The sequence below is a fragment of the Schistocerca serialis genome, chromosome 2, assembly GCF_023864345.2.
Source record: "Schistocerca serialis cubense isolate TAMUIC-IGC-003099 chromosome 2, iqSchSeri2.2, whole genome shotgun sequence".
NCBI classification, from domain to species: domain Eukaryota; kingdom Metazoa; phylum Arthropoda; class Insecta; order Orthoptera; family Acrididae; genus Schistocerca; species Schistocerca serialis.
The window spans coordinates 421,021,956-421,034,280 of record NC_064639.1 but is presented as its reverse complement, the minus strand read 5'-3'; the positions used below and the strand labels follow the sequence as shown (position 1 = coordinate 421,034,280).

The following is a 12,325-nucleotide window of genomic DNA, read 5'->3' as shown; positions in this document are numbered from 1 at the left end:
AATGAAAAGCTTACCACCGGTAAGTGATTTGTTTAGAGATTTTCTCTGGCCAGTCCCATCGTCAATAATTTGCTGTTGAGGAAAGCATTGCCCCCGAGAAATGCGTTTTCTCTTAATAAAGGCTAAGGCGAACCGGTGCTCACGTGATTCCCAGGTGAGCGGCGGAGGTGCGGAGCCCACGTGGTCTGGAGGGTCACGGGACTGGAGCGTTACGTAAAGGCGCTGCGCGCATGCGCGGTGGCTGCGCCTGCTGGAGTCGCGCGCGACGGAGGGCCTGAGGTAGCGTGCGGCCAGTCGAGCGCAGCGGTCAGCGCCATCGCCACAGATAGCAGACTCGCGATGCTACAGCGCCCCAGGCACACCTGAGAGGATTGGACCATCGGCACGCCACTCGAGGTACGGCGGCGGCGCCACGCTCTATTTTTAGCTCTCCAGGGACTGTACACGCTCACTCTCGTCTCCAGATTTCGTCGATGTGTGGTGTTTGCCAGGTGTACTGTGCTTTCTTTCTTTCTTTCAACAGCTGCTGTAAGTTACATTTGTCTCGAGCGGTGTATCCATGTTTACGTCTATTTCCGTGCGAACGGTCACTTTTCAAACTTTAAATAATGTGAAGACGTAACTTCTAAACATCTTTAAACTAACAACCATAATGCTTTCGTGATTGTTAGGGTAGTGGGTAAATTTCGTTTTCGTGCTACGACGGCAACTGTGACGTTTCGACTCTGATATTGTCTCCCTCTCAAAATTTTGGTTGTGGTAATACTGATCTGTGCCGTAATCCGAATTTTAACTTTATTAGGAAGGTGGCAATTGACGAGTCGGTGGAGCCGACGAATTTGAACATTAGAGGTCGTGGTAACAATCTAGTCTGTAGTGTAGCCCAAGGTCAATATTTAACGACAAGGTACATTTGAAGATACATATTACATAAATCTGAGTGTTTTGTTGCACATTATGTACACACATCTTACATGAACTAGGAAACGTGCGAGGGTGGTGTGTGAGGGGAGGGGGGGGGGGGGGGGAGGAGGAGGAGCAGGAGCAGGAGGAGCGAGCTGCTCCTTAACTCTCGCTATGTTTTGATCGGCGTTGACAGTCCCCTTCTGACAAAAAGCTTTCTCAAAGAAGGAACTAGATAAAATCATAATTCCAACCAACAAAATTTAACATTCAAGCAATAGAAATTAAAATAGCAACATCCGTGGTTTCTGAAAATCGTTTAAGGCAAAAAAGACTCTTTTCCCTTGAAAACGCTATGGGAGTTTACATTCCCCTTTCTTTTATAGAAACTTGCGCTCACTTTTAAAAGACTTCATCGTCGCCGGGCTTTAATCCCAAATATTCCGTTTTCCGTCGGAAACTAACCCGAATTGAATATTTTGAGTTCCAACAATTGGAAAGTACTCCGAAGATAGCACATTCGTTTATGCGGAAATGTTAGCTTCATTAGAAACATTAGCCAATTAGGAGCTATGATTCTTCCAACGCATAATGCATCAATATATATTTAAAACTATCCCGTTCCTTTACCGCTGCAGCTGTTATAAGAAGGCATAATAATTTTAGAAAGCCTGCTTTTCTCCATTAGCTGTCAAGCCTGGACAGTCCCATCAGACGGATATTCCAGTTGCTACGGTGTAAACATTGAATAGGTCTTCAAGAAAATCAAATTCCTTGTAAAGCCATATGCATGAAATGTGCCACAAAAATAAACGGAAAATTGGGAACGTAATGTACCTTTTAGGTACTAAAAATGAGATTTTGCGCTGTGAAAAAAAAGTAACATCAGTGTTGGTAAACAGTATGTAGTTTACCCTGTGTGGCAAGCACTTTTATATTGCGAATTTAAAGACGTAAAATTTCAGTTACCTCTGATTCCGCCACATTGTTTTAAATACACCACACACACACACACACACACACACACACACACACACACACACACACACACACAAACTACTGCAGCAACAGACTTTGGAAAAGAATGATCACAAAAATATTACTTCCTCTAAATGCGTGTACTGACAGTGGCTAGGAGAACGCCCGTTCTGCGAATGCACACAGGTACCTGCAGACTACCAGAGTAGTTGTGTAGACTGTGCGCGCTTACCTCCTTAAGCAAAGAGAAGCCGTTCTCCCGGTACCTAAAACATGAGATCGTGCGAAATACTTGGCCTTTATTTAAAGTGGGAGTTATGGATTAGGTACAACAATACTTCCGTTCGCACTCTGCCGCAGGGAAGAATCCAGGTCGACTGTACAGGAATCTTGATCAACAGATGCGATGCTCCCGCTTGCTGATGGAAGTGGGAGGATAAGGCATATGCAGCTACTGGGTTTTCAGCTCTCGTAGATCTGGTAGCTGTTGAAGTTTACATAGGAGTGAATCTATATTAAACATCAAAGAAACAGGGAATAAAAACTGTTTGTTGATGAGCTGCCAAAAGCAGTTTTACCATGCTTAAGCGGCTGTTTCTTTTAGGCTTCCGTAACTCAGTCGGTAAAAACTGAATACTTACAGGATCTGTTTCTTATACGTCGGTCCAGATTCCTTTTTCTCAGGAATGGGTAGAGGTGTCAGGTTGAGATTCATGGCCCTTGGCGGTGCAAAAGATGGAGCCTTCTAAGTCAATGAAATCAAGATAGTCATTTAGGTCATGTAATTTGATACTCGCAAACATACCAAAACCTTTACATGAAATATCTGCATACCTAATTATGTTTGTACAGTGCTCTCAGAACACGAATCCTACTCCCAGTTGTCCGGTTTTTTGTCTTTGTCTTTAGTGGGGTGCCCATCACAAAGAGAACGAACGGAGCGCCTCATGGAAGCGCAATATGATAGCTCTTACGGGTCGACAGAAGCGTCCGATCCCACGCGTCGGCTTTGACCCGTGACGTAAGGGTGTTGTCGTGTGTGACGTCATGACGGCGCGGAGTTTGGTTTGAGTGTGGCTGTCTCCAGTTCTGTTTTATTTTATTTACTTTTCTGATCTGTTCGTTCTATCCCGTGAGATTTTTTTAAAGACAAAAATCACTAATCAGCTACTGAAGCATCTTTATCTTCCATGGGTTGCAGGGGTTACGACCCCTGGGGAGGTGGGTGGGTATTCATGCATGGCTGTCTTCACTTACACGTTGTAGCTACGCAAGGCGTCTAAATTTGTTTATATTTCGTTTGCCCCCCACCCAAAACACTCCATTTCCCGCGCTTGTCCCGTTAGTGTCATCAGGCTTCTTGTGGAAAGTGTGTGTGTTTGTTTTTGTTTCCGCCATATTTGTGACGTCATGGGTCAAAGCAGACGTAGGTTACCGTGTTAGCGGAAATTGTAGAATTTGGATCAGCCTTCTTTTCATAAACCAGTTCTTTATTCCTCTGGACCACATCTATGCTACTTTTATATCTCAGAAATTTCAAAAAGTTTCGAACAATATTATACATAAGCTTTTTCGTGTTGTATTTTTGCCCCGCTGCCAAAAAAAATCAAAATAGTAACTGCAAAAAGTAACCTCTTGCGTGTTACTCCTTGAACATATTTTTGAAGAGTCTGGTGTGAAATAGTGACTCAATCATAACGACTAAGATATACTGAAATAGGTTTGGATAAGGTATTCAAGAATTTACCCAGATCAAAGAATCTTCGATAGTTAAACACGCTCTAACGAATTGTATGCATTCTTAAAGTATACTCAAAATAGTAAAGAGGTTCTACCCCACCTTACGGTAGGTCTTTAACGGGAGATTAGGCCACGTGCGGAGGAATGTTTTCTTAGCATGTTTTAGAATACTTCAAAAGAAATAAAGGATACTAAGTTGCTTATAGTTATCTGGAAGAGTTCAGATGTAGAGTAACAGAAAACTGTGGAGCGTTCAGGCTATGTCAATACGATGTAAATGTGAAAGGTAGGCTCTCTCTTCATTACAATAAGTGGTCACGGTGTCCTCGCGTCTCATTCCTTAAATTGTGGACTACAAGAGGGCAACTCTTTCATATCTGAATGCCTTATTCCTGTCGACGTAGAAGTGACTAGATACCAGACTGGAGAACTTCCGCCCATTGCTACCTTAAAGTGGCAAGCGATTATCCTTTGAGGAAGACTGTCGCTTCCGGAACAGTAAGATATGAAATTCAGAATGGGTAGGAATCCAGATACTAAACTGTAAAGACTCTACAGAAAATTAACATGTTTTAAAAACGCGTGGGCTCGGGAATTGAGCGGGGAGTGTTTGCAAGGCCGTTGCACCCGACAAGGTTTCCCTACTTAAGCTCTGGTGCAGCCGCCTGTGTGGAAGGGGCGGGGAGGGGAGGGAGTGCCCTGAGCCGGCAGCTCTGCCGTGGCCTGCAGCTACACACGCTGCTCAGTTCCCCACGGCATCCTCAACCAAGCATTTGACGTCGGTGAAGTTATAAATGTCTCAACTTTACAGCTCTGTGGGTTTTTTGATGTAATACCATGTTATAAGTACACACATTGGTGTAATTGAAGCAAGCTGGATTAATAACAGGTAACGGGACAGCAAATGTGTTAACCAGTTTGATTTAGAAAACAACCAGAGTTGCAAGATTGTTTTTTCTTTGAGCGATGACTAGTTTTGGGTTACCTGAATCCATTTTTAAATCCTCCAAACAGAAATAGTATTCCGTAATAGCATGCAAACGATGTTAAGATTGTATGCATTCGTGTATCAAAGCCGAGTTTGTATTGCCAGAATTCATGCAAAAAATTTACTTTGATACACATGTACAATCTTAACATTATCTGCATGCTATTACGGAATATACCATTTGTCTTTTTGAATGATCTTAAGATGGGTTCACATGACCCGAAACTAGTCATTACTTAAATAAAAACAACAATCTTCCAACTTTAGTTTTCTACATGCAACGTACATAAATTGAATTTTCTCATTTTGAGAGTACTGAAGGAAGAAGTTTTAATGGTAAAAAAAACCATTCAACATTTAAGAGCTTGGCTGTTGAATGGTTTTTATGAACATACATTTATCCACATTTTGGACTTAATGACTTAACATAGACAGACCTCAATTACATGCGAGTCCTAAAGTGCATAGCAAGAAACAGAAAAGTGCTATCAGAAACATCCATTGGTCACTGACTTCTGTTACCAACTGCGTTCCCTCCACAGTGCAGAGATATGTCGGTTTCTGTGAACACTGGATCTATGTCTACATACAGACTCTACAAGCCACGATACGGTGCATGACGCAGGATACACTGTACCACCGAGTCACTTCCTTTCCTGCTCCACTCTCAAAGCGAGGAAAGCCTTTCTTTATGCCTCTGTATGAGCCGTAATTTCTCGTATGTTGTGTTCGTGATCCTTAAGCGAAATGTATGTTGGCGGCAGCAGACTCTTTCTGCAATCAGTTTCAAATGCTGGTTCCCTAAGTTTTATAGTGTTCCTCGAAAAGAACGTCTTCGCCACTGGAATTCCCATTTGAGTTCCCAAAGCATCTCCGTAACAATTCCGTGTTGTTCGGGCCTACCAGTAACAACTGTAGTAGCCCGCCTCTGAATGGCTTCGATGAGTACTCAAGACTAAGTCGTACTATCATCCAACACGCGATCTCAGTTACTTTCTTAACTCTCCCAATAAACCGAAGCCTTCTATACACCTTCCTTACCGCAGTCCTCAAATGCTCGTTCCTTTTCATATTGCTTTTCAACGTTACTCCCAGATAATCAAACGACGTGACTGTGTCAACCAGGACGCTGCTATCGGTGTATCCGAATGTTACTCGTCTGCATAAACTAAAATTTTTTTCTACATTTGGAGCTAGTTGCGATTCATCACCCAAACTAGAAATTTTGCCTGTCATTTTCTATCTTCGTACAGTCAACTTAGACACCTTCCCGTACACACCACCACCACCACCACCACCACCACCACCACCACCACCACCAAACAATTACAGATTGCTGCTCACCCTGTCCGCTAGATCATTTATGTACCTAGAAAACAGCGACCCTATCTCACTTCCCTGGGACATTCCCGACGATACCCTTCTCTCTGAACACTCGCCGTAGAGGACAACATATGTTGTTTTATTACTTAAGTCTTCGAAGCACATTTCTGGGAATCTATTCCATATGCCCGTACCTTAGCAGTCTGCAGAGGGCACCGTGTCAAATCCATTACGGAAATACAGAAACATGGATCACGACGTCATTCCAGGTAGTGCGCAGCTTTCCACAGAAGCAAAGGGGATAAAAAAATCCGAACTTAGATACTCCAAGTGCTGACTTAAGGACACGCGTTCGACGCTACACCCTGAACAAACGGGAAGGCAAACGGTAAGCTATCCCACTGTCCAATAAACAAAGGACCATCAAACACACACAGGCCTTACACACGTCGCCACGTAGCACAAGGGAAGGCATTGCTCTACGCAGTGTCAGAACTAAACATACTAAATTAACCCAGAAATTTCTTCTGTACAAGAACTTCCCATGTGAGCTTGGAGAAACATACAGTTCACCACATCCTTGAAGACTATAGCTACCAAAGATCTGGACGTAAATGATCCAGGAAACCACTTATCAGAAATTCTAGCGCATGGTGAAATAGCCATAAGACGTGCTACACTTCCTACGAAAGACTGTAACAAAATTTAAAGAAAGCACCATTATATTTGGCTTAGGGGGTGGACGTGGCAGGGGGAGCCACTAACCACGTGACTTAGACTCAAGGGACGACCAATCCATTCTTCGACCAAAACCCGCACGGACGACAAAATATCTCTGAACAGAAGATAACTACTACATATACTAGGTTACCATTTCCACATTTACGCAGTGATCTTCGTTTCGTTTTTGGTAGTTGAATTTTAAGACGCTAGTTAGCCGTTCACGTACCCAGTACAAAACACACAGTAGTTTTATGTTAAGTTCTTGGGTTTCCTGCCGGGTTGCGGTGTTAAAACGTTTCGAGGACTGTCATACTCTTATTCTGATGAAGCATCGTCAAAATGAGACTGAAACATCCCAACGTCGATCTGTTTAAACACTATCTCCCGGCTGGAAACCAGAGCTTTTTATCAGTAGTATACGACGGGGAAGTTTACATTCACAGGGTCTACTGCCGCTCCCTACACAAGTAGTAGATTTTCTGGAAGTCTTTTTCTATCGTCACGGCTTCTCTGTATACTACAGCATCATCCGCGAAAAGCCCCATGGAACTTCCGAAGTTATCTACTAGCTCATTTATATATATTGTGAAACGTAATAGTCCTTTAACACTTTCCTGGGGCACGCCCGAAATTTAACTTCTGAAGACTTCTGTCCTTTCAGAATGACATACTGTGTTCTGGAAGAGACATGTTTGCGGAGACGGTGACTGACTTATTGTAAGGTATTCTTTTTATTTTGGACAGTCACTTTAATACAATTAAGATTTCGGCCTTCAGTGACCACTTTCAGATGCTATGGATGGCAAATAGTGAGAAAGTGTTGTTGTCAACTCAAAACCAGAGCTCGCAAATATCAAGTCGGACTATTGGAATAGCACTAATGTTACCTCTGCTTACCTCAGCTTGAGGTTGAAGCTCACTCTTCTGTCCGTTTTTGCTTACAAATAGTTGTTTTCGGATGGAACCCACCTTGAGCAAACATTGTTTTCATCCAGACAACTTTTCCTGAAGTTAGTGTCATCAGTGTTTTTTTTCTCTAATAAATACCAGGGAAATTGCTAATGTCTATACGTATTAGATTGAGTTTTTAATGAAGTATTCACAATTTTGAAAAAAAGATATTTATGTATACCTTGTTACCACATGCTGTGGTTTGATTTTTCTCTTTTGAATTTGTTTTTTCTCCAGTTTGTCCTGTGTCCATAGAGAACTTAGTGTAGATAATTATGTTGAAAATATACAAAATTTGTAGGTAGGTGTTGTCTGTTCGTCTGTGGTCCATATCCATAAAGTGTTCTGCCAATGTAAGACGGCAGCTGTTATGTCTCAGTGCTCATTTGCGTTCTGTGTACCTAATATTGTCTGTCCAATATAAATTGCAGTCCTGGCATGTCAGTTGACAAATACCAGATGTATTGTTTGCTGTGTTAGTATTGGTTGTAATTTTTAACATTTTATACAGCGACAACAACTAATATTGTTTATATAAGAATATACATCCTACAGTTGCGGGTTAACTTCATCGTTTACCTAGGTTTCAACGTTAGTAATAACATCTTCTTCAGAACATAAAATATTATTTAAATATTTGCCTAAAACAAGCCATGTCCTAAGTCAACTTTATAAAACTTGATGCATAACCACAAGGTTTTGTCACTTCCATTAAACAAGCTGTAGCAAATTCACTTTCAGCCCGTTGTATGGGCCTCGTCGTGTGACTCCACACTCCACTAGGTAAATATTTAAATAATAATTTATGTTCTGAAGAGGACGTTATTACTAACGTTGAAACCTAGGTAAATGATAAAGTTAACCTGCAACTGTAGACTGTATATTCTTATAAGTATTGGTTGTGCTTAATTTTCACTATATTAAGTTCTGTAAACTATTTTTAATCCTTGTCTTGCATCTTCTGGGCATATCTCGCTTGTGGGTTTCCAGTAGGCTGCTTAGTGTGGGTGCGTTGGGGTCATTTGTTCTAGCCTTTTCAGTTCTGTTATGTGAATTCGCGAAAACGTTTTAAAAATGTATATGCTGCCATCGAAAAGTTTGGCAGTACAAAGTTCACACATCAGTTTCCAGATTTACGCAACATGGCACATTCATCTGACTGCAGTAAAATGGTCACAGATGACACAATTGCTGGAGAAATAAGAATCTTCATGCAAGTATGCTTCTGACAGACCACTATCACCTCATTTCGTCAACATTGCAAAGTCGAAACAAAAGTGGGCATGGAGTAATGGCGGTCGTCTACATAAAATTTTTGATGTATGTAGTCTGCAGCGGCGAGTGAAAATTTGTACAATGGGTGGGAATCGAAACTGGGCTTCCTGCTTACTAGGCAGGTATGTTAGCCACTAAGCCACATAGGCACAGCGGTTCATGCAAATGAACGGATTACCTTGGCACGCATCCTTCCTCGATCCGAATTCTCACTGCCGCCCAGTCTACTTTAAATTCGATGCTGAGATCTTATTCCAGAAGACAGAGTGCCTCGGCAATTCTAAAGGTGTGTAAGGGAGAATTTAAAGCAGACTGGGGCGGCAGTGAGAATTTGGATAGAGTAGGGAGGCGTGCCAAGGTAATCCGTCCATTTGCATGAACCGCTGTGCCTATGTGGCTTAGTGGCTAACATACCTCCCTAGTAAGAAGGAGACATGGGTTCAAATTTTCATTCGCCGCTTCAGTCTCTATACATAAAAAATCTGTATGAGACGAGCAGAGTCTCTGAAATTGTCATTTCATGCGTCTACATAAAAGTATATTTATCAATGATTCTACGCTCAGACCTCATAAATACATAGTAAATAGATCCTAGCAGCAGAACGGAAAATATATTAAGTGTTGTATAACAGAACTCCTACGCTGTGTAATTAAATACTCGTAAGTTGAAAACAAAAAAGGGAATATATCGAGCAAGTCACTGACTTTACTCTGTACACCAACAGTTTCACATACCCCCCCCCCAGGGGGTCCACAACTCTTTTGTGGATATGTGTGTAGCAAGCACGGGACCCCGAGCTAATGTGGCCCTCCTTCCTTTCCGGCCTGCATACCTTCCTTTCCGCATCCTTCCCTATCCCCCATCTTCGCCCCCCCCCCCCCCCCCCCTCCTCACACCTCTGGCTCTTTCCTTCCCTTTCTCCCCCTCTGGGAGTATAGTTTGTGCCTACGTCCGGAGACGGACGCTCGTAAATGTAACGCATTCTTCGCCTTCTCTGCTTGTATGTCTTCATCCTTCCTTTGTCCTCTTTTCCTTACCTCTTCCCTTTACCCTTTTCTCCGCTGCAGCGTTTGAGACCTCTCTTCTTTCCTTTCCCTTTCTTTGTTTTTCCCTTTCTCTTTCATCCTCCCTGTGCGTGTCGGAAGGCTGACCCACGCATTTTCGTGCGTAGCCAGAGACGGGGTAACGCGTAATTCCCTGCCCCGGGTAGACAGGTAGGACACGTACGTACCCCCTGGTAATGGCCAGACCCAGGGAGGGGTGATTACCCGAGCTGATACCTCCCGAAGTGCCGATTGGTCCCTCCATCCGTTTGTCGGGAGGTGTGACCTGAGGTGTGAACAATCACCTAAGGCGGGAGTGCCCTCAGAGAGGGCCCCCACAAGGGAGGAGCGCGCCATCGGATACGCGGGTAATCTTGGGGGATACTTCTGCAATGGTTTCCTCATCTTCCACTATGTCTGCTCACAAGCGTAAGTTCCCTGAGTCTCAGCCACACAGACAGTTCTTCCATCGTTGCCACAGTTCCTTGTTGTTTCTCGGTCTGATGAAGGTCACGACTTCTCCATGGTCAACCCTTTCATTATTCAGAAAGGTGTCGACACAATTGCAGGTCCTGTAAAGTCTTGTTCCAGATTACGGAATGGCATCTTGATGTTAAAAACAGTCAGTGCCCTCCAGGCACAAAAATTGCTGCATACTTCACTTCTCCACACCTCCCTGTCCGGGTGGAACCGCACTGCACTTTAAATTCCTCACGTGGAGTCGTTTATACACGCTCCCTCGATGGATTGTCTGATAACGAAATTCAGCACTACCTGTCTGACCAGGGCGTAACGGCTGTTCATAGTTATGAAAAGGGTTGACACGAACATCATTCCAACCCGCACTATCTTCTTGACATTTGACAAAGTTCAACTCCCATCCAAAATCAAATCAGGCTACGAGATAATTTCCGTTCGCCCTTACGTCCCAAACCCTACGTGTTGCTATTGGTGCCAGCGGTTCAATCACACCAGCCAACCCTGTTCCAATCCGGCCAAATGTGTTACGTGTGGCAAGGGTGCCCATAAGGGTGCTTGTCCACCTCCATCCCCTTGCTGCATTAACTGTATGGGTGACCACGCTGCTTCCTCTCGAGAGTGTCCCATTTTAAAGACGAAAAGCTCATCCAGGAAATCAGAGTGAAGGAAAAGGTGTCGACCTTTGCTGCTCGAAAATTATTCGCCTGTTGACAGCCCACCGTGCCTCAGACAGGAAAATACAGCACTGTCCTTGCTTCTCCTCGGCCAACAAAGGAGGCGGCCAAGCAGACTTTCGACCTCACCTTCAGTGCCACGGTCGTCAGATCGACCAGCGCAAAGATCCCCCGTTCAACCTCACCACTATCGTCTGCCCACTCTACGGCTCACCCTTCATCAGGTTCTGCTAAATCTCGAGCCCAAAAGTCAGACACCAAGACTTCGAAAAAAGAGCATACTAGTGAAGATTTTTTTATGTACCCCAACTTCACAACCATCGGTTCTTCCTTCATCTAAACATCATATTTCCAAGAAGGCTAATAAGAAACCCAGTTCATCTCCTCCTCCACCAAGGCCTCATCTACAGCACCACCTGGCGGAAATCGCCCTCGGCTGTCTTCTGTGTCGCCGAGGGGCACTGCTGGCGGCCGATCAACCGGCCGATGGCTGGTGGCAGGAGCTGCTCCTGAACAACCTATGGATCAGGATCTTCTGCCTTCGGCTGAATGCCATTCCGTGCTGTCGGTCGCAAGCTCTGAGCAGTCGTGGAGTTCACGGCAATTTTGGTCACATTCCTCCATTTTCTGTTCACCCTATGTCCATTATCCACTGGAATATCCACGGCATTCGAGCCAATCGGGATGAATTGTCGATCCTCCTACGATCCTACTCGCCGGTCATCTTCTGTCTTCAGGAAACAAAGCTGCGTCTCCATGACCACTTCGTTCTCCCTCATTTTCAGTCCGTCCGATATGACCTCCCCTCTGTTGAAGGCACTCCAGCCCATGGAGGACTCATGATTCTTCTCCATGATACTCTCCATTATCACGCAATCTATTTAAACACTTCCTTCCAAGCTGTCGCTGTCTGTCTTTCCTTTTCTGGATATACCTTTTCTCCTTGTACTGTATACATTCCATCATCCACACCAATGGCATGAGCTGATCTCCTTCATCTCCTTGGTCAGCTTCCACCCCCCGATTTGCTGGTTCGGGACTTCAATGCCCACCACCCGCTATGGGGATCTCCATATCCTTGTCCACGTGGCTCACTATTGCTAGACGTCTTCCACCAAGCGGATCTAGTATGCCTCAACTCTGGGGTTCCTACATTTTTGTCTGCCTCCACGACAAATTTATCTCATTTGGACCTTTCGGTCGGTACTGTTCCGCTAGCTCGGCGCTTCGAATGGTTCGCCCTTGA

The 12,325-nt window shown here is 44.1% G+C and overlaps 1 protein-coding gene across 1 annotated transcript in view; it reads left to right on the top strand.

Moving 5' to 3' along the window:
- The first annotated feature begins 247 nt into the window (after nucleotides 1–247).
- Nucleotides 248–12,325, top strand: part of LOC126457279 (MFS-type transporter SLC18B1-like) — a 126,444-nt gene continuing 114,366 nt past the window's right edge. The window contains exon 1 of the mRNA XM_050093444.1: nucleotides 248–396. The gene's annotated coding sequence lies outside the window, so the exon portion shown is untranslated. The remainder of the gene's footprint in view (nucleotides 397–12,325) is intronic.